This window comes from Polypterus senegalus, chromosome 15 (assembly GCF_016835505.1).
Source record: "Polypterus senegalus isolate Bchr_013 chromosome 15, ASM1683550v1, whole genome shotgun sequence".
NCBI classification, from domain to species: domain Eukaryota; kingdom Metazoa; phylum Chordata; class Cladistia; order Polypteriformes; family Polypteridae; genus Polypterus; species Polypterus senegalus.
Genome location: NC_053168.1, coordinates 88,398,377 through 88,421,689, shown reverse-complemented (window position 1 = coordinate 88,421,689; position 23,313 = coordinate 88,398,377). Strand labels below are relative to the sequence as shown.

The window sequence follows — 23,313 nt, the reverse complement described above, 5'->3', positions numbered from 1 at the left end:
GCTTATTGTTACATTGGTAGTTATCATTATAAGGATTAAAATAATAAATTACATATAGCTTGCTCTCTTTATCTCCCCGCCTTATCCTCTCACCCCCATTTTGCCTCCCCATGTGAGGCTGAACACCACTTCACAAGTGGTCCACGTCCTCTCATATACCTAGAGACAGAGTACGTCCAAAACAAAACAAGTACCCCAGCAGCAGCATTTGGGGATTAAAAAGTAGAGATATCTATTGCCAATAATGTCTAAATACTGTAAGCATAAAATATTATCATTAACAGACTATAAGCATAGAATATAATTAAAATATTAAGACAGTAAACCCAGGGAGTGGTGTTAAAAAGTGGCCCTGGATAGGCATAGTAAACCCTAATGCAATAATATCAATAACAATAAACCAAGGGTAAGATGTTTCCTTTAGAATAGAAGCTGCTTTAATTTCTTCCACACTTATGGCTACAATTATAATTAAAACATAAACATAAACAAAAAGTGTCTGAGAAGAGAAAGGGATGTATTATTATGGTACCCGTATCATTGCAAGCAGATCAGATAGTAGATAATATCTTCTTGCCATACCATGACAGGATGCGACTCACTTTTATATTTCAAAAAAGTGTCGGGATCAGCCTTCTTAATTCCTTTTCTGCTTCATCTGTAGAAGAGAAGATGTGATATTTATGTTAAATGTCCACTTTCAGTTTGGCAGGATACAAGAGGCTGTATCTGATGTCAGCTTTCTGTAACTGCTGTTTAATGTTGTAAAAAGCTTCATCTTTAGCAGCTGTTGAGGGTGAGAAATCAGGGAAAATACGAATGTGGTTATTTTCAAGTATAAACTCTTGTTTGTGTCTGAGAAGTGCCATTACATCAAGCTTAAATTGTAATCTCTCGAAGCGGATAATTAAAGACCTAGGTTTAAAGGTATTTGATCCAAGGATGTGATAAGCTGCTGCTATCTCGGTATCTGATTTAAAGTCCTCTCCAATTATTTTTGAGAATAGTTCAGCTCCGAATTTCACTGGGTTTGGACTTTCACGATTCTCAGGTAGACCTTCGATTCTAATATCATTCCTTCTGCTTCCATCTTCCAGAGCCGCAAGTCTGTCTCTGAGTTTTTTGCATTTGGAATTCGCAGCTGTAGCTTTTCCATCGGTGTTAGATGTCAAATGTTCCGCTATTTCAATTCAAGCCGTGAATGTCTGCTTAACGTCTTCCAGCTGAGTTCAAGTTCTCTCAGTTTAGACGCATTTTCCTAAATGTGTTCCTCAATTTTTTCAGCATATCTTTAAAGACTGCATCAATTAAAGATACTTTTTTCCAAGTCTCTATATTCCTGCTGCATCTCTTGCAGCTCCAGCCGCAGCTTCTCGTTTGTCTTCTCATTTGTCTTGAGCAAGCCATTTATTTCTTTCTTCATATTTTTCTGAATGTCTTTCTTGAGCTCACTCGTGGCCGTGGCCAATGTTGCAATCATTTCCTTCAGTTTGGACAAATCGTTTCGGCTTTCGTGCTCCACGGGTGAAGTGGCAAACCCCGCTACAGCTGATGCTTCTGGCTTGCGAGGATTAGATGAATGCGCGGACTGCAAGGCCATCTCTAGTTTCAAGTGATCTTCTGGAATCGGCGAGCTATCGTGACCCGCATCACTTGCACATTCGCTCCCATTTTTGCACCTGACTGGAGATGTTGCAGTGGAGCAGGTACCTGGGAAGTCTGTGCTTTCGCCTGCCTGTTCCAGGTCAGTCTCTGAAAGGCTGTACCTTATACTATTGTCTGATGCCTGTCTAGACTTGGTTGTAGCTTTAGGTTTCTTTTCCATTTCTTTCTGACTGCTTTCCGTGTTACTCATATTTATATACTGTAGTAGAAACTCCACGGGTTGGGTAAATACAGGATACTTCGGATAATAAGAAATAAGAGAAAAAATAAGCCGCTGCTAATGGAGCTCCGCTTTAGACGTCCATCTCCCGTAATGGACGAGATTTCTCTATTATAAAAAAATCCTGGGAGGGAGACTATGGAGACGAGATGTGATCTTCTCGGAAGACAATTTGATGTCCCCCGACAAGGCAATGAGACAACATTTAAAACATGTTCATGGACGTCTAACCAAGCAGTTGTTGGAATGCTTTTGGTAGACAGACATCATGTGCTCCCAGCTCTTAAAACAACAACAATTGACAAGCAGAACACGCAGCTTGCCAGCAGCAGCAGCAGGAAGCCAGCAGATGATCCAAACGCTTAACAACGCGAGCAGCAGATACACGAAGTGGCAAAAGGACAGCTGCTGTACAGGCTTTTAAATCAGGGGTGCCCACACTTTTTCGCCTTGCGAGCTACTTTTAAAATGACCAGGTCAAAATGATCTACCTACATTAAAAATAATATATTTATATATATATATATATATATATACATATACAGTATACTTTATACATAAAATATATGTTGTTGAACCTTGCATAACTGAATAAATTTTATGGCACGATAACAATTCAATACATTTATGGTTACTACAGTATTTGGATTTAATAATCTTCATGTGGGAAAAGGCTGACTCGCAGAAATAAGTAGAGCCGAATAATGCAGTCAAGGAGCTTTTGAATTCATCCGAGTGAAAAATGACGGCTGTCCGATTAACTGCGATTTTAGTTCCCTCTCCTTTCTCGTAGTTTTAATGAACAGTTCAAAAGTGCTTTTCCACATTTTCCTTCTTTGGAATAGCAATTATAAATAGACAGATCAGACAAACGCTCTTCAATTGTGACATTGTGAGAAAAAAATTCCTCTTCCTATTCCACATCCAGCCCATACCCTCCCCAAACATTTTTTTTTAAATCCCTTCTTTAGTCAATATAAATTGGAAGGCTAACTAGATTACAGCCGGAGTTTTGCAGCAGCTTGCATGTTTGATCATGCGTGCGGGATGACCAGTGTGTTAGAAGAAAAGAGATCTCAGATTGGCCGCCCTGTATGTCAATCAAGTGGCAAATGCCATAGGGAGGATATATGATAGACTAACGTTTAAAAAAATTTTTTTTGAATGCAACGCTATCTACCTGCACTACCTTTGCAATCTACCGGTCGATCACGATTGATGCATTGGGCACCCCTGTTTTAAATGATCGATGTGCAGCGTGACATAAAGAACACACAACTCTCCAGCAGCAGCACCAGCAGTAAGACAGCATATGATCTGACGGCATCTCCTTAGCGTGCGTTCAGCCAACCCCCCTTCACAACACGAGTAACGTTATACGTCCTGCAAGAAAGATTTAACCACGCCCAGAGCCGGAAATAAAGGACAAGTATTGTTTTTACAAAAGTTTTAAAGTAAAAGTGAAAATAATGCTTATGTAACAATTCCCATGAAAATAAAAATCTCTTTAAATTATATATCCAGTAAACCAAACCCGGGGCTGAGGAGCGACATGAGCAGGGGGAAGAGCCCCCTAGAGTGTGTGTGTGTGTGTGTATATATATATATATATATATATAAAACAACGGATGGCCGGGGACCATGCCTGGCCAGGACATCCCTTCACCACATCTGCCAGGGGGACAAGGGTGGGAAGCCCAGTATCTATCCCTAGACGCTAGATGGCAGCCTTCCTGGGTTGCAGCAGTGCCTCTGACTCCCCTAGGGCCTCATGGGGGTTGGAGTTCTGTGAAACTCTGTGGGGTACTGCAGATGCCGCCAGGGGGTGCTGCAGCAGGAGCTGCTGGCCCTTTTGGGCACTAGTTTCACCTTACCTGGAGCACTTCCGGTTACCCAATAAATGGGAGGCAGCGACCACCACTCAGTGGCCAGAATCAGGAGGAACAGGACGCGGTTGCCAGGGAGGAGTGGTGGAGGAAGAGAAGAGTGTTTTGCTTTGTTTCACATGTTGTGGCTGGAGGGATTACGGGGAAGATGTGCCCTCCAGCTACAGAAAAATAAAAGTCTTTCCATTTATATGTGCCTCCAGTGTCCATCTGTGTCGGTTCAGGCGACTATATAGCACCTTTTCTTACTATATACAGTGCATTCAGAAAGTATTCACAGCGCATCACTTTTTCCACATTTTGTTATGTTACAGCCTTATTCCAAAATGGATTAAATTCATTTGCTTGAGAGGTGCTGCAAAGAGGAATGGGCGAAACTGGCCAAAGATAGGTGAGCCAAGCTTGTGGCATCATATTCAAAAAGACTTGAGGCTGTAATTGCTGCCAAAGGTGCATCGACAAAGTATTGAGCAAAGGCTGTGAATACTTATGTACATGTGATTTCTCAGTTTTTTTATTTTTAATAAAGTTGAAAAATCCTCAAGTAAACGCTTTTCACATTGTCATTATGGGGTGTTGTGTGTAGAATTCTGAGGAAAAAATTAATTTAATCAATTTTGGAATAAGGCTGTAAAAACAAAATTTGGAAAAAGTGATGCGCTGTGAATACTTTCTGGATGCACTGTATATATATATATATATATATATATATATATATACTGTATGTATATATATATAATATATATATATATTTACAGTGGAACCTCGAGATACGATCACCTCTGTATACGAGAAATTCAGGATAAGAGGAAAGTATGAGCGAAAAATTTGGATCTAAATACGAGCATTGGCTCACGTAACGAGCCACGAGCCAGGCTGTTGTTAATGCGTGACGCGTTTCCCAATCCGCCTCAACTCTGGGATTCACCCAATCTGACACTGCCAGCCTGTCAGCTCACTCAGTGTTCCTTGTTCTCCCGTAGCTTGAGGATCTACGCGTTTGTGTGCTTTTGATTTCATTGTTTCGCTGTAGCAGTTCACCGTATAAGCGTATCCAAAAATATTGCGGACATGCAGACAGAGAATAGGAGATGATTTCCCTCAAGAGGAGTACTAGGGTGTTGTACCGTGTTAGCCATTATGAATGTAGAGAAAAGCCAAGCAAAGCGACACCTTTTATTGGCTAACTAAAAAGATTACAATATGCAAGCTTTGATTACATCTTGCCTGAAGAAGGGGCCTGAGTTGCCTCGAAAGCTTCCAAATTGTAGTCTTTTTAGTTAGCCAATAAAAGGTGTCATTTTGCTTGGCTTTTCTCTACCCTAAAGAGGAGAGAGAGAGAGAGAGAGAGAGAGAGAGAGAGAGAGAGAGAGAGAGAGAGCGCGAGCGAGTGAGCAAGAGAGATAAGGAGAGAGAGAGAGAGAGAGATGCGTGCGCGAGCGAGAGATAAGGAGAGAGAGAGAGAGACGCGTGCGTGAGCGAGAGAGATAAGGAGAGAGAGACACGAGAGAGAAGAACCATCAGCTCAGTTATGATCACATGACGCTCAGCAGACAAAGTGTATCCACACTTATTTATCAGTGTTATTTGTTAGGAAAATTGATTTTTATGTTGATATTTTTGGGGGTGCGGAATGGATTAAATGGATTTCCATTATTTTCAATGGGGAAGTTTGTTCTAGATACGAGAAATTCGCTATACAAGCTCAGTGCTGGAACAAATTAAACTCGTATCTCGAGGTTCTACTGTATATATGTATATATATATCATATATATATATACTGTATATGATCAGTTGGTTACTTCATAACATCTTGAATAACATATTCCATCAGGTTGGTAAAGTTAAATTTGTATAGGTCTTTGAATTGTTGTATAGATGATTCTTGGTTTCAGAACTTGCTGTTTTTTTTAACAAAGACTGATCAAATTTAAGGTGACATGAAATTGTATTATTCAAATTAGTTCAGTATCAGATCAGTATTAGATCAGTTTAAGATCTTCTGCATTCTTCTTCATTTAGTGCAAATCGAAGTTATGAGTACAATTTCATGATATATACTATAGCAACATGTCTCATGCATAACAGGATACTTCTACTGCTAACTTACTATTGAAAGTTAACAAAATGAATTAAAATAAAGATGTTAAGGTCCTGAGTGTGGTAGCCTATTAAATATATCTATGATTCCCTATGTAAATAAATACAAAAATATAACCCACAATTTGTGTGAAATTTGTGCTAATCAGCTCCCATTTGTGCCTCTGTATTCTGACTAAAGAATTCATTTGTCATTCATTTGAGATTATTTGTCATTCACCCACCTAACACATTCCATAATTTTAAACATTTTCTTTATGTCATCTCAGTTTCTTTATGCATTTTCGTTCATGTATTTTCATAGCTCAAAGGCCTAGAGATACATTAATAGCTCTTCTAACTTTTTCTAGCACACGTATGCACTTCCTGTAGTATATTTTTTAAAAAATGCAGATTACGCAGTTTGGCCTCACAATTGTATTTTACATGTTAAATGTAACCTCTTTTGACTTGTATTTCACAATTTGTTTTTTAGTCAGTAACATTTTTTCCCTTTTAATTGCTTATGTACTCTTTCAGGTTGTGGAGATTAATCAGGATATCAGGATTCATAAGGCTTTATCATATTGTTTTTGTATTTGCTTCTGGATATTCACATTTATCTCACACTTACGCTACATCTTTTCATCCAAATTAGAATTGCGTCTAGGTCTATTTGCATCGATTTTTAAGGCTCTATGTTGTTTACTAATCCTTGGTTCCCCTATGGCATCTCTCTTTATGTATAAGATTTTTTATGGGTTGCTTCAAATAGTATAATGCACCATGTTCAGCACAGAATCTTCTAGGAAGGGCTCAAATAAATTTAGATTTATCAGTGGAGCGCAGAACACAAAGTGTTTCAAAGAGCTTTCAGAAGGGTTTTAATGTATACATACATACACTTCATCATGAGTTTCAGAGAAAGATTCTATTGAATGCAAACAGTGCTTACTTGGAAACTGAATTACTGGATAGCAAAAAGAACATTTCAGTGTTTATCACTTTGTTTATAATTCATGCATTAATTAGCCTCTCTTGAAACTAGAGCACTGGCAGACAGCAGTAATAAAAGAAGGTCTAATTGCTTTATAATGACCACTTTATGATCCAATGGTGCTTTGAGTAAAGATAAACAAATACAGGTAGCATTAGTCTTCAGCAAATCAACATTCTTTTTGTTGATATCTTCATTGCACATAAAGGCCTAGTTGATTCCTACGTAATCTTCATTAGGTATTACGGGAAACATATTTTCTTTGTTCTCCCATTTTAATTATTTGTTCAGTTTATTTAAAATGCACCTCTGTTTCAGTGCATTCACTGTAAGCAATCATTCCTAATATATCAAGCAATGTCTTATAAAGATTTTAATGGAGCTTATATTCTCAGAATGAAAACTATTGAATGTGAACATGTTGAATTCAATTATAACATCTGTTTAATATCTCACAATAATTATTTATGGTGTACAATAATGGTAGTGCACTTGGAAACCAATTTCCTAACTGTAACATATTCAAGCTGGCAACCTTTTATACTTCTATTCCCTAATTTATTGTCAACATGTTTATTTGATCCAAAATGGATAGATAAAGGTTTACACTTAGCTCAGTTTTAACTCAGTAGTTCTAGTACTATCACAAGTACATAGTACAATGAAATTCTTTTTTACATGTTCAATGATATGAATGCGGAGGGGCACAGCACATTCAGAACTTGGATTAAACACTTGTCATCTTCAGGCTTATACACAACATAAAGACAGAAATTGATAGCATAGGCTCAAAGCACGTATATTTATTATATGTAAACACAAATTGCTTGAACAGTCTGTAAAAAATCAATCTTGGTTGTTAAGCCATCCTAATATAAATTTTGGTTCTAATTGATGATGCAATAGAACAAAATAGAAAGTATAGTTTCAGTTGAACGTTATTTCAAGGCTTTACAAGAAATGATGTGAATAATAAAGATATGGTACAAGATAAAAAAAAACCAAGTTATTCAGCAAGCAAATAATCATGTGTCTTATTTGGATCAGTTGTCTGTTTTTTATTTTAAATACGATTTAATGTACTTTAATAGTCTTTCGTAAAAACTGAAATCAGAGTGGAAGCAATGTTTAACTTGTGGTTATCAATTAGATCTACAATATGTGTTAAATAAGGAGAGCTAATGAGCTCTGGGGTTGGAGAAAACAATGGAGCACAGACGGTTGCATAATCCATAAAAAAATCCAAAATTATGCAGAACAGATTGGTAACATTCTATTGTTCCCAGAGTGATAGATAGAATTTATTGTCCATTGACATTTATGTCTGTTAATTGAATGTGAATACCATCTGGTATTGTGTCAGGAAACAATAACCTATCTCAGTAATTTATTTTTTATTTGTGAATCCCAAAAATCATTACAATTTATGGATGTTAGGCTTTAGCCATGTGTGAATATTTGTCCATTCAGACTTGACTGCAATTTAAGTAGCATAGGTTATGATGAAAATGGTATAATCTTCTGTAATTTTTCTTTATGGGAGTAAACAATTGATCTATTTTGACTCAGTTAATACAGAAATAATCAATTCTTGAGTAACTATGATGTACTGATTAGAAGAAGTAATATGCCCTTGAGTCTGGATTTAAAATTCTCCATGGGTCTAATAAGTTTTGATCCATTACAAACTATGTGCTGCGGTGGGTTGGCACCCTGCCCGGGATTGGTTCCTGCCTTGTGCCCTGTGTTCGCTGGGATTGGCTCCGGCAGACCCCCATGACCCTGTGTTGGAAAATGGATAGATGGACAAACTATGTGATTGTTTTTGCAGTATAAGATATTATCACCACTGTAATTGAAGACCTATCCTGGTCTAGATTTAAAACACAATTAAAGTGTCCGGCCATTATAATGTTATGAGTGTTCATTGGGAACCAATGCAAATTAATTTTGGATGAAATCTGTGTTGTACACATTAGGTGCATAAATCCATCCATTATCCAACCCACTGCATCCTAACTACAGGGTCACGGGGGTCTGCTGGAGCCAATCCCAGCCAACACAGGGCACAAGCCAGGAAACAAACCCCGGGCAGGGCGCCAGCCCACCACAGAGGTCCATAAATATTTATCAAAATTATTTCTAATTAAATAAATTACCCACACGATGATGTATTGCTCTTCAGGATCAGATCCTACGTGTGATACTGCAAATGAGATTGTTTTATGTGTCAGGTTTCCCACACTTCTAGTTTTCTGTTTATAGCTTAAGTGTAAGATTTGGCCAGTGCAATCTTTTTTCATTCGAAACTGGTCCTTACTTAGTAGCCTCCTTAGCATTAGACCCGAGTGTTACTCGGGCTGCAAAAACCATGCTAAAAGTGTTAGTCCCAAGTGTAACTCGGGCAACTGTACATATGCGTCTTGCATAAGCGTTAGAACCGAGAATCACTCGGGCTTCAAAAGTGCTGTCAGTACTGCCATTCTTTGGAGAAATTATGTCTGAGTATAGGTTTTCACTAATTATGAAATATCTTCACTTTACCAACAATGAAGGCTTTGATGAGAATACCCAATCCAGCACCCAAACTGAAGAAGATTCGAGAGATGTACCAGGCCATTGTAGTAAAATTCCAGAGCGTTTACATTCCAGACCATGATGTCAGCATCGATGAAAGTCTTATGGCTTATAAGGGCAGACTGTCATGGATACAGTACATCATGTCAAAAAGAGTAAGATTTGCCATAAAGTTTTACAAGCTTTGTTAATCTAAAATGGGGTACCTTTGGAATTTGGTTCGGTACACAGGGAAAGTGACGATGTTTGATCCAAATGCAGTCAGTACGGCTTTGCTACGTCATATAACATCAATAACATTGATAGATGCTCTGCTGGATCAAGGTGTAATCATGGACAATTTTTATACTCCGCCAGAGCTATTTGACATCTTGCTGCAAAAAAAGACTGACGCATATGGAACAGTGTGTCCCATTTGTCATGGCAAGCCTGAAGACTTTGGCAGAGCTAAATTACAGCGAGGTGTGCTGGTAGCTTGGAAGAAGGGTAAAGTGCTTGCTCTGAAATGGAAAGACAAGAAAGATGTTTGTCTTTTTAGCACTGTACATAATACAGCTATGGTCACTGTACAGGCAAAAGGCAACAAGCAGGTTACGAAGCCTTGTGCTGTGGTCGACTGCAATAACACGATGTGTGGCATAAATAATGTGGATCAAGAATTGACTTTCTATCCAGTTATGCGGAGGCAACCAAAGAAATACTACAAAAAAAATATTTTGTTATCTGGTGGAACAATGCATTTGGAATACATTTGTTTTATACAAACAAAAAGCGGTGAAACTGTATTTCATGCAAACTTTACATACCAGCTTGTAGATCAAATCATTGCCGCACATCCACCGTCCACACTACCGCTAAAGAGACACAGTCATCCCAGCACATTGCGGATCAATCCAGAGCCTCTTATTGATAGACATTTTATCTATATTAATAAAAGGCAAAGCACTCACTGACTGACTGACTGACTGACTCACTGACTGACTGACTGACTCACTCACTCACTCACTCACTCCTAATTCTCCAACTTCCCATGTAGGTAGAAAGCTGAAAATTGGCAGGCTTATTCCTTACAGCTTACTTACAAAAGTTAAGCAGGTTTAATTTCGAAATTTTACACGTAACGGTCATAACGGTCGACAACGTCCGCCATGTTGAACTTTCTTATTTATGACCCCATCTTCACGAAATTTGGTAGATGGCTTCCCTGCGCTAACCGAAACCGATGTACTTACTTATTTCGATGGTAGGACGCCACTGTCCGCCGCCATATTGAACTTTCCAACGTCACCAATTTTCCAACTTCCCATGTAGGTAGAAGGCTGACCCCATCTTCACGAAATTTGGGAGTCGGCTTCCCTGTGCTAACCAAAACTGATGTACGTACTTATTTCAGTGGTATGACACCACTGTCGGCCACCATATTTAACTTTCCAACGTCACTAATTCTCCAACTTCCTGTGTAGGTAGAAGGCTGAAATTTGGCAGGCCCATTCCTTACAGCTTACTTACAAAAGTTAAGCAGGTTTCATTTCGAAATTCTACACGTAACAGTCATAACGGTCGACAACGTCCGCCATGTTGAACTTTCTTATTTATGGCCCCATCTTCACGAAATTTGGTAGGTGGCTTCCCTGCGCTAACCAAAACCGATGTATGTACTTATTTCGGTGGTATGACGCCACTGTCGGCCGCCATATTGAACTTTCCAACGTCACTAATTCTACAATTTCCCGTGTAGGTAGAAGGCTGAAATTTGGCAGGCTCATTCCTTACAGGTTACTTACAAAAGTTAAGCAGGTTTCATTTCGAAATTCTACGCGTAACGGTCAACAATGTCCGCCATGTTGAACTTTCTTATTTATGGCCCCATCTTCACGAAATTTGGTAGGCGGCTTCCCTGCGCTAACCGAAACCAATGTACGTACTTATTTCGGTGGTATGACACCACTGTCAGCCACCATATTTAACTTTCCAACGTCACTAATTCTCCAACTTCCTGTGTAGGTAGAAGGCTGAAATTTGGCAGGCTCATTCCTTACAGCTTACTTACAAATGTTAAGCAAGTTTCATTTCGAAATTCTACGTGTAACGGTCATAAGGGTCGACAACGTCCGCCATGTTGAACTTTCTTATTTATAGCCCCATCTTCACGAAATTTGGTAGGTGGCTTCCCTGCGCTAAACGAGACCAATGTACGTACTTATTTCGGTGGTATGATGCCACTGTCGGCCGCCATATTGAACCTTTAAACGGTCTTTGTTACTTATGGGCCCAGCATAAAGAAATTTGGTATGCGGGTTCCCAACGCTAACTGAATCCTACTTACGTACATATATACATCCATAGCCTGCAGCTCGGTCATCGTGTGAGGCGGCATTGGGTCCCCCATCCCAACGCCTCCCACATTGTTGGCTGCCTGCCTATATAAGGCCGTCCGTCGCTCCAGTCTCTACATTCCCTTCCTTGCTTCCCCACGAGATTCACGTCTCCCTGCTGATAACTACAGCCTTTTTATTTAATCCACGGCTTCTCCGCTGTTTTATTGTTCGTTTATTACGATTATAGTTATTGTGTAGGTATTTTAGACTTACTTTACATTGTTCAGGTACCCATTTCCTTTATCATTCCAACCGTACCCCCATTAACATGTCTATCGAGGTGATCACCATCGATCAAAGAACTGTCAGTTACCGAGTGGTTTCCATGCCCGGAGATGGCACCTACCTTTTCCATTCTCTTTGTTACATATTGCACAGCCATATCAGGCTCACTCTTGATATCCGGAGGAACATTGTGTCTTATGTATTGAATAACTGGGACAGGTTCAAGGTGTGGACTGATGACGGTACAGGACATAATTATACTACACAGGAGTGTGACGATGTGGGTTCTGGCTCCACACTCCCTTTGCTGTTGGGAACCCTTGAACCCAACATCGTCGATAATGTTGCCAAGTGAGCTAGTCAGTGAAGGCAAATAAACAATTGAGCAAGGGGTGGTACAAAAAGTGCAATAGTGCTTTTATTTAAAACTGTCCATCAAAACAAAAACAGTGTTCAAATAAATAGTGCAGTTCTTCATTAAATAAATAATCCATAAAAAGAACACGTGGAGGTTAAAAATCAATAAATAGAAAAAACAATCCTTAAAATCATGAGGTTAAAATCTTCTCTTGGAAGCAGTCTTAAAACACTAACAAAATCCGGTGCCTATTTTCTGTATGCGTCTCACCTGCTAATCCCGTTTGGGCATCGCAGCAGGCAAGACGCTCTCTGTAGCTGCCCTCCTGAAACACACGCACGAGACTGGAGACCTCCCGATCCCTGGCTTCGGTATGGCACTCATCCCAGTCCCGGAGAACTTGGTTTCCCACAACGGCCAGGTCGCTCACGTTGGGGATTCCCACCACCAAGTCTCCCGACTTCCACTGCCTTTCCATGGCCTCTCCGCGGCCAGTCGCCTTCCCTGGTCACTCCCGCTACCTGATCGCTCAGCGGGAGCGACATCAACACCAACACAAGGGTGTCGGCCTAACACCCAGCTTCCATGCAGCTGTCCACGAGCGCTCGATCGCGCGCTCACCACACTCACGCACCGTCTGCTTCCTCTCCTGCTCCCGGTAACCTCCGTCCTCTCCTTTCCTTCTTTCTCTCTCCATTTCTTTTTCCCTCCGAACGTTTCTTTCTTCCTCTAAAACCGACTCGCGCTTCTTTTTAAAATGACGAGGGCCACAGCAGCTGCAGCATTAGCCGCGGGACAATCATGAATGTGGGCAGTTCCTCACCTGTGCACTAGGTGAGAAACGCCCACACCCTACGGATCGTCCCGCGGCTCACTATGGTCCAACGTCCCCTCGATAAGCCGCGAGCACATCAATTATTTATTACAAATGGCCTTTTCTTAACGAGCTGTGGACCCATAACACCACAAGGAGCACTATAAGAGTGAAATGCTTAAGCCCTTCACCTATGGATCTGCATGTGAGTTGATGGCTGCTGCTGAATTGTTCGGTTGTCGCTTTCAAGTGTACCGAAATGGCTAAATATTTTACACCTTTCGACAACCGCCTATGCCTCTTAAACATCTTAGATTTACAGGTGACGATTTCAGTACTGGACACTTTGATGTTAATGAATGTGTAAACTCTCAAAAGCTGGATGTGAAGTTATCAATGAAACCGGTTGTATACTTACAACGCTTGACAGATGCCGAATGTCTCTTCAACACAAGTCCTACAAATACTGTCGTAATTGAAACAAACCATGAAACTCAAACCGATTATGACTGCAGCAATCCAAGCTGTGAGATTTGAAACAAGATTACTGTTCACATGGCCAACTGTACGTTGCATGCTCAAGAGTAAGCTCAGCGCACAGCTTGGTCATATTATAACCGGAGGGCCGAACTCACAATGTGGTATACAAATTGATCCTTAACAAATAATTATTGGCATATTTTCCCTCAGTTTAAAAAGGTTTAATTTTCTTCTTAATAAAAATTTTAAGGCAGTACTTTGCCGCTGCTAAGCGCGGTTATTTTGCTAGTTGATTATATACCTCCAACAGAAAAAACAGCATTCAACTTGTACCTGTGCAGTGTGCTGTTCAAAAACTGATAAATCGGGAAAGAAAATCCAAAAAAGAAACATGCTATTATTGTCCCGACTCTGACGTTGGATTGTGTTTTTCACCGTGCTTTAAGATTCATCACACAAAGGACTCATTTTGAGATTATGTGCTATTTTGGCATCATTATATTTTTCTTTTCATATTATTATTTGTATTCATCATTACTATTATTATTTGTATTATTATTACACTTTTGGGATTTAATAAAAATGTAATTTTTCATGCCAAAAAATACAACACTTTATACATGTTTTTTGTAATAAAATGCAACAGTAAGGAGGTTAAGCGAGTCTCATGTAAAAGTACTATCTTGGCATTTAGGCCTATTGGTTGAGAAAGTACTTTTTTTCTCTTTAGATTGCGATTGATACCTGTGACATTCCAGCTCACAAAGTTCACAATTTGGTTAGAGAGACACTGCTTCTCAACTTTTGAGGACATTTTGTAATGTTAAGTAAAGGAGGTATGTTGTTTCATACATTAACTTTAACCTTGGTATCATGCTTATTGCCAGGTAGATGGATAAGGAACCTATTATTATGTTAGCACTTACAGTTGTTGGGGTGAAAAAAATAAATAAGAAGTAACTTGCTCCCTTCCTTCCCACCAGCCCTTCCCCAATTTGCCTCCTCAAGTGAGGCTAGACCACACTTCACAAAGTCCCAGTCCTCTGACATGCCAAGAGACAGAGCATGTCCAAAACAAAATTAAGACGTTTCCTAAATATGAAGCATAGTGAAAAAATACTTAATGCATTTACTTTTACTAGGATTGACTACTGCAATGTGTTATTCACGGCTATTTAAATCATTCTTTATAAAGTCTTCAGTTAATTCAAAACGACCCTGCAAGAATCATTACAAGAAGTAGAAAGTACAACAACATCACTTCTGTTTTGAAGTCTTTACACTTGTTTCCAGTTAAGCTTCAAGCTGACTTTTAAAATTTTCCTTCTTACATATAAGGCCTTACATGGTGAAGGACCTAGATACTTATCTTAACTTATTAGTACTTACAGAACACTTGCTTATATAAGAGATGCCCTTAGTCTCAGCTATTTTTTTAAATCCTGGTTGAAGACTCATTATTTTATTGTAGCATACTCTGACTAGAGATTCTGAATAGCTGTACAAATTGCATGTCTTTTTTTAGTCATTTGTACAAAAATATAAGCATTGCAATAACTACGAAGTGTTATTAATGTCCCTCTGTTCTGTTTCCCCTCTTCATTTAGCTGTCTTTATGCCACTAAAAGAGACACCTAAAATTGGGGACATCTAGAAACATCCATTCATCCATCCATTATCCAACCTGCTATATCCTAACATAGGGTCACAGGGGTCTGCTGAAGCCAATCCCAGCCAACACAGGGAGCAAATTGGGAACAAATTCCGGGCAGGGTGTCAGCCCATCTCAGGGCACACACACACCCACACGCCAAGCACACACTAGGGACAATTTAAGATCACCAATGCACCTAACCTGTATGTCTTTGGACTGTGGGAGGAAACTGGAGAACCTAGAAGAAACCCACGAAGAACATGCAAGCTCCACGCAGGGAGGACCCAGAAAGCAAACCCAGGTCTCCTTACTGCGAGCCAGCAGCGCTACAACTGCGTCACCATGCTGCCCACCTGTAGAAACAACAGATATAAAACTTCTGTCATCAGATTACAGACAATGCAGTGCCATCTACTGTACAATGCCCAGGAGGGGATGGGTGGCAAGTTGTCCTGGGTCTCCAGGACTCTGTGTCTAACTTTATCTTTAGCTTTCTCTCTCATTACTGACCATGGACCCTCCAAAGGTTTATTTCCTACAGGGATACTCCTGACTGGAGTTTTTGTTTACTTGTTCTCCACTATCATCTGGCCATGGTTCAACTATTAACTAATGGGCAGATATTAGCGGGCTCCATTTATGTTGTACAGTTTCAGAATACTTTGTGTCTAGATGCGCTCAGCAAACAATTAGTAAAGTTAGTATTTGCATTTTACTTCAGAACTTGTCACAGTACTGTGTGAAAAGTTCTGTACAAAAATAAGTTTAATTAAATCAGATTAAATTGAAATTGTAATCACTTCATTTTTTTGTTTTTGTTTTCGCATCCTGTACAAACACATTTTTACAGCTTCAGATATACATGTTTTTTACCTTATTTACATTGAAACTCCACAATGGATATTGTAAACAGACAAATCAACAGGAACATACACCTTTCTGAAAAATATACTTCCCAGTCTCTATGATAAAATGTTTTTACTTCCCATATCCTTTTGTTATCAGTAGACCTTCCATGATGAATAAAAAATTTGGTCGCCATTTTTCCTTGCCCAGACGCGGGTCACTGGGGCCCCCCTCTGGAGCCATGCCTGGAGGTGGGGCTCGATGGCGAGCGCCTGGTGGCCGGGCCTGCACCTCTCTGAAGGGGAAAGAGCCTGAGCTAGTGCGCGAGTTTGAGAGGTACCAGCTAGATATAGTCGGGCCTACCTCGACACACAGCTTGGATTCTGGGACCAATCTCCTTGAGAGGGGCTGGACTCTCTACCACTCTGGAGTTGCCCCCAGTGAGAGGTGCTGAGTGGGTATGGGCATACTTCTTGCCCCCAGACGTGGAGCCTGTACATTGGGGTTTACCCCGATGAACGAGAGGATAGCCTCCCTCCGCCTTATCCTAACTGTTGTTTGTGCGTATGCGCCGAACAGCAGTTTGGAGTACGCACCCTTTTTGGAGTCCCTGGAGGGGGTGCTAGAGGGCATACCTTCTGGGGACTCCCTCGTACTGCTGGGAGACTTCAGTGCTCATGTGGGCAATGACAGTGATTGGGAGGAATGGCCCCCCCGATCTGAACCCGAGTGGTGTTTATTGGACTTCTGTGCTCGTCATGGATTGTCCATAATGAACACCATGTTCAAGCATAGGGGTGTTCATATGTGCACTTGGCACCAGGACACCCTAGGCTTCAGTTCGATGATCGACTTTGTGGTCGTGTCGTCGGACTTGTGGCCACATGTCTTGGACACACAGGTGAGGAGAGGAGCGGAGCTGTCAACTGATCACCACCTGGTGGTGAGTTGGCTTCAGTGGTGGGGGAGGATGCCAGTCAGGCCCGGTAGGCCCAAACGTGTTGTGAGGGTCTGCTGGGAACGTCTGGCAGAGTCCCCTATCAGAAGTAGCTTGAACTCCCACTTCCGGTAGAGCTTCGACCACGTCCCGAAGGAGGTGAGGGACATTGAGTCCGAATGGGCCATGTTACGTGCCTCTATTGTTGAGGCGGCTGACCGGGGCTGTGGCCGTAAGGTGGTCGGTGCCTGTCGTGGCGGCAATCCCTGAACCCGTTGGTGGACACCGGTGGTTAGGGATTCTGTCAAGTTGAAGAAGGAGTCCTACCTGACCCTTTTGTCCTGTGGGACTCTGGAGGCAACTAATAGGTACTGAAAGGCCAAGCGGAATGCGGCTTCGGTGGTTGCTGAGGCAAAAATTCAGGCATGGGAGGAGCCATGGAGAACGGACTTTCAGACAGCTTTGAGGAGATTCTGGTCCATCATCCGGCGTCTCAGGAGGGGGAAGCAGTGCAGTGTCAACACCGTATATGGTGCGCTGCTGACCTTGACTCGGGACGTTGTGGGTCGATGGGGGGAGTACTTCGAAGAGCTCTTCAATCCCACTAACATGCCTTCCAATGAGGAAGCAGAGCCTGTGGACTCAGAGGTGGGCTCCCCCATCTCTGGGACAGAGGTCACCGTGGTGGTCAGAAAACTCCTTGGCGGCAGGGCCCTGGGGGTGGATGAGATACACCCAGAGTTCCTCAAGGCTCTGTATGTTGTAGGACTGTCTTGGTTGACACGTCTCTGCAACATCGCATGGAAATTGGGGACAGTGCCTCTGGATTGGCAGACCGGGGTGGTGGTCTTTAAGAAAGGGGACTGGAGGGTGTGTTCCAACTACAGAGGGATCACACTCCTCAGCTTCCCTGGAAAAGTCTATTCAGGGGTTCTGGAGAGGAGGGTCAGACGATTAGTCAATCCTCGGAGTCAGGAGGAACAGTGTGTTTTTTGTCCTGGTTGTGGAACAGTGGACCAGCTCTACACCCTTAGCAGAGTCCTGGAGGATGCATGGGAGTTTGCCCAACCAGGCTACATGTGTTTTGTGGACTTGGAAAAGGCGTTCGACCGTGTCCCTCGGGGAATCCTGAGGGGGGTGCTCAGGTAGTATGGGGTACCAGACTCTCTGGTAAGGGCTTTTCAGTCCCTGTACAACTGGTGTCAGAGCTTGGTCCGCATTGCCGACAGTAAGTCGAACCCGTTTCCAGTGAGAGTTGGATTCCGCCAGGGCTGCCCTTTACGGGGGTAAGGTTTGGTGGACTCTGCATTGGGTCACTGCTTTTTGCAGATGGTGTTGTACTGTTTTCTTCATTAGGCTTTGATCTTCAGCTCTCTCTGAATTGGTTCGCAGCTGAGTGTGAAGCGGCTGGGATGGGAATCAGCACCTCCAAATCCGAGACCATGGTCCTCAGCCAGAAAAGGGTACCCTCTCAGGTTTGGGAGCGAGATCCTGCCCCAGGTGGAGGAATTCAAGTATCTCGGGGTCTTGTTCATGAGTGAGGGAAGAATGGAGCGTGAGATCGACAGGCAGATCGGTGCGGCATCCGCAGTGATGCAGGCTCTGCATTGGTCTGTCGTGGTGAAAAAGGAGCCGAGTCGTAAGGCAAAGCTCTCGGAATAGCAGTCGATCTACGTTCCTACCCTCATCTATGGCCATGAGCTATGCGTAGTGACTGAAAGAACGAGATCGTGAATACAAGCAGCTGAAATGAGTTTCCTCCGCAGGGTGTTTGGGTTTTCCCTTGAAGATAAGGTGAGAAGCTCAGTCATCCGGGAAGGGCTCAGAGTAGAGCCACTGCTCCTCCGCATCGAAAGGAGTCAGATGATGTGGCTCGGACATCTGATCAGGATGCCTCCTGGACGCCTCCCTGGTGAGGTGTTCAGGGCACGTCCATCCAGTAGGAGGCCCCGGGGAAGACCCAGGACACGCTGGAGGGACTATGTCTCCCAGCTGGCCTGGGAATGCCTTGGGATTCTCCCGGAAGAGCTAGAAGTGGCCGGGGAGAGGGAAGTCTGGGCCTCTCTGCTCAAGCTGCTGCCCTCGCGACCTGACCTCGGATAAGCAGAAGACGATGGATCGATAGATGGATATCCTTTTGGTCTTATACCTCTAAAATCCTGAAGTCATGTTTTCTGTTTCAACAAGGATGTTTTTGGTAAAGATAGAAAGAACTTTCACAGTATTTTTAAAATGTATAAACAAAAATTGATATTTAATGTAAAATCTAATTGTGAAAAAATAACTTTTACTTGTAAAATGCTGAATTTATCATTTAATATTAGACTTCTGAGTGAAACAAGTTGAAATCTCCTGAAAGTCGGAATAGTCCAGAGGAATAGTTGGAAAGCCAGCCGGGCCTTCCTTTTTAACATTAACGCACAAAAAAAAAAGTGCATGATGGCGCATTAGGCCCTCAATGACCTTTTCAAATTTCCTCAGTAGGCTGCTTTAAGAATTGCTCTTTCTGAGCAGGTCAGGTTGGGAGCTTTGTCCTTTACCAGGAACAAGTCAAAAATTTAACACTTTCTTCCAAGGATGTCTGTCCTTATAAGGCTCTGACTAGAATGGATACAGCATTTTCTGGGCTTCGTGGGCAGGTCATATGTTCTCAGCTGGTGCATTCTTGAAGCAGCTGAGGGAAGAGATGTCCTATAGTGGTATCACATACCATCACTGAAATATAAGGGTGATTCTCTGGAGCCCCTGCATGACAGTGTATCCAAAGATGCAGTCACAATTATTTGCAAATACATTATTTTTAGATGCAGTCCAGGACTCCAATCAGTAGTTAAAACAATATTGTATACTGCAGTCTTTATCTTTTTTATATAATTTTGGTTTAGAATCAGACAATTCTAGCATTTTTATTTTGCTTTTTTATATATTGATGTGAAGTTTCCTTTAATATCTTGGTTTGCCGAAAACAAATGTCAATGGTGCCAATATCCTGTATCAAGTTGGAAATATTTATTTGTTTCATTAATTTAATCTCAGTATCCAGTTACCAGGAAAATATGCTGTACCTGTATATCACCTGAGTGATTTATTGGAACAAAACAGCTGATGAATAGAAAATGAACATAATGTGGTCAACTTAAGATTTTTTTTCATATGATTTTGTCCTAGTATTTGTTTATATACAGTATTTGATGTATATATTACTATATAATATATAAATAATATATGTTTTCCTCAAAAAAATAAGGGAATACTTATATCCCACATTGGATCTCAATGAATAAAATGGTCAAATGGAAATCTTTACTGAGTAATACTGTGTAATTAGTTGGCAACAGAATGATGTAACAACGGTCAATGGAAATCAAAACCATCAGCCCATTGAAGGCTGGATTGAACACACCGAAAATCAAAAACAGAAACTGAAATCACAGGCTGATCCAGCTTGTGTGAATTCTGGCACAGCAACTCATAATGTGACTAAATAGTGTACAGTATATGGACCCTGTGTGCCTGTATGCACTCTCAACAGTATCTGGGCATGCTCCTGATGAGACAGCGGATCAGGGTATTGGTGAGCTGCTGATGGGCCGTGAGCTAATGTCCCAGTAGAAGATGTTGAGCCCTCATGCTGCCCACATGTAGTCTGTTTCTGGCAGTTTGGTTAAAAACATGCACACTAGTTGCCAACTGGGGTCATTTTATAGGTTTCAGGTTGTGCTCCTCGTGTTCCTTCTCGCACACAGGAGAAAATACCGGTCCTGAAGCTTGGTTAATGCCCTTCTATGGCTCTGTGCAGCTCTCCTTGTGTATTGGGTTGTCTCCAGGTGTTTCCTCCATGCTCTTGAGACTGTGAGACAAAGCAAACCTTTTTGCAGTGGCATGTATGGATGTGCCATTCTAGGGGAGCTGGACTACCTGTGCAACCTGAATCTGTTGCAGGTACTGCTTCATGCTACCACTAGTGACAAGAGGCCTCATGTATAAACGGGTGTACAAGGAAAAATGATGCGTACTTCCGTTTCCACGTTCACATTGTGATATATAAAAACTAAACTTGGCATAAAACCACGCACATTTTCATGCCAGATAAATGCTTGGCATACACAAGTTCTCTGCTTCCTTTTGCAAACTGGTGGCACCCAGCGTCAAAACAGTGCTACTGTTCCTGTGTGGTTTCCCTTTAGTTTTTAGATTCACATCCCTGATGCAGCTTTATCAAATGCATTTAACTGAAATTAACCGCATATTGTTTATTAGTTTAAGGCATCTCATTGTAATCAACACGTAACCATATAATGGTGCACCAAATGTCCAAACTATTCTAAATACCATCACTGCTTTAATGTTGTTATTCTCAGTGTACCACTGAGTATTTAACCCACTGTATCTGAGTGTGTACACCCGTTTATACATGAGGCCCCTTGTCACTACTGGTAGCATGAGGCAGTACCTGCAACAGATTCAGCTTTTGTCCATACAGCATATTTTAGTGTGAATTCTATGCACAGCGTTATGCATGAGGCCCAAGGTCACTAGCAAAATGTAAAACTAGAGAAGATTCAGTCAGGAAGGATAAGGAGAGAGCAATTATCTATGGCCATCACCTGCCATACCATTCCCATTTTGGGGGTGTCTTGCTGTTGCTTTCATTTGCACCAAAGCAGGTGAAGTTTATTCACAATTGCTTATTCTTCTTAACTGGACAGATTGATATCCCTGAAATTTAATAGACTTGGTGTTAGACTGTGATGATTAAGTGTTCCCTTAATTTTTTGAGCAATATATTTGATGTATATATTTTTATATAGTTACAGTACTAGTTAAATCAAGTATGTTTTTTACCTTCAGATAAAGGCCAAAGCAGTTTAGTGACACTGTTTAAGTTTTAGGTAAATTAATTTATTTTCCTAGAGAGCTGCACAAATAATGAGCATGTGAAAGCCAAGAAAAAGCTCTATTTACAGTGCATCCGGAAAGTATTCACAGCGCATCACTTTTTCCGCATTTTGTTATGTTACAGCCTTATTCCAAAATGGATTAAATTCATTTTTTTCCTCAGTATTCTACACACAACACCCGATAATGACAACATTAAAAATGTTTACTTGAGGTTTTTGCAAATTTAAGTCAAGTCTTTTTGAATATGATGCCACAAGCTTGGCACACCTATCCTTGGCCAGTTTCGCCCATTCCTCTTTGCAGCACCTCTCAAGCTCCATCAGGTTGGATGGGAAGCGTCGGTGCACAGCCATTTTAAGATCTCTCCAGAGATGTTTAGTCTTCAAGTCTGGGTTCTGGCTGGGCCACTCAAGGACATTCACAGAGTTGTCCTGAAGCCACTCCTTTGATATATTGGCTGTGTGCTTAGAGTCGCTATCCTGCTGAAAGATGAACCGTCGCCCCAGTCTGAGGTCAAGAGCGCTCTGGTGCAGGTTTTCATCCAGGATGTCTCTGTACATTGCTGCAGTCATCTTTCCCTTTATCCTGACTAGTCTCCCAGTTCCTGCCACTGAAAAAAATCTCCACAGCATGATGCTGCCACCACCATGCTTCACTGTAGGGATGGTATTGACCTGGTGATTAGCGGTGCCTGGTTTCCTCCAAACATGACACCTGGCATTCACACCAAAGAGTTCAATCTTTGTCTCATCAGACCAGAGAATTTTGTTTCTCATGGTCTGAGAGTCCTTCAAGTGCCTTTTGGCAAACTCCAGGCGGGCTGCCATGTGCCTTTTACTAAGGAGTGGCTTCTGTCTGGCCACTCTACCATACAGGCGTGATTGGTGGATTGCTGCAGAGATGGTTGTCCTTCTGGAAGGTTCTCCTCTCTCCACAGAGGACCTCTGGAGCTCTGACAGAGTGACCATCGGGGTCTTGGTCACCTCCCTGACTAAGGCCCTTCTCCCCCGATCGCTCAGTTTAGATGGCCGGCCAGCTCTAGGAAGAGTCCTGGTGATTTCGAACTTCTTCCACTTACGGATGATGGAGGCCACTGTGCTCATTGGGACCTTCAATGCAGCAGAAATTTTTCTGTAACCATCCCCATATTTGTGCCTCGAGACAATCCTGTCTCGGAGGTCTACAGACAATTCCTTTGACTTCATGCTTTGGTTTGTGCTCTGACATGAACTGTCAACTGTGGGACCGTATATAGACAGGTGTGTGCCTTTCCAAATCATGTCTAATCAACTGA

General features: G+C 41.7%; 1 protein-coding gene across 2 annotated transcripts in view; it reads left to right on the top strand.

Moving 5' to 3' along the window:
• Positions 1–23,313, top strand: part of necab1 (N-terminal EF-hand calcium binding protein 1) — a 524,092-nt gene that overhangs the window by 219,457 nt on the left and 281,322 nt on the right. The gene's annotated exons all lie outside the window — the stretch shown is intronic.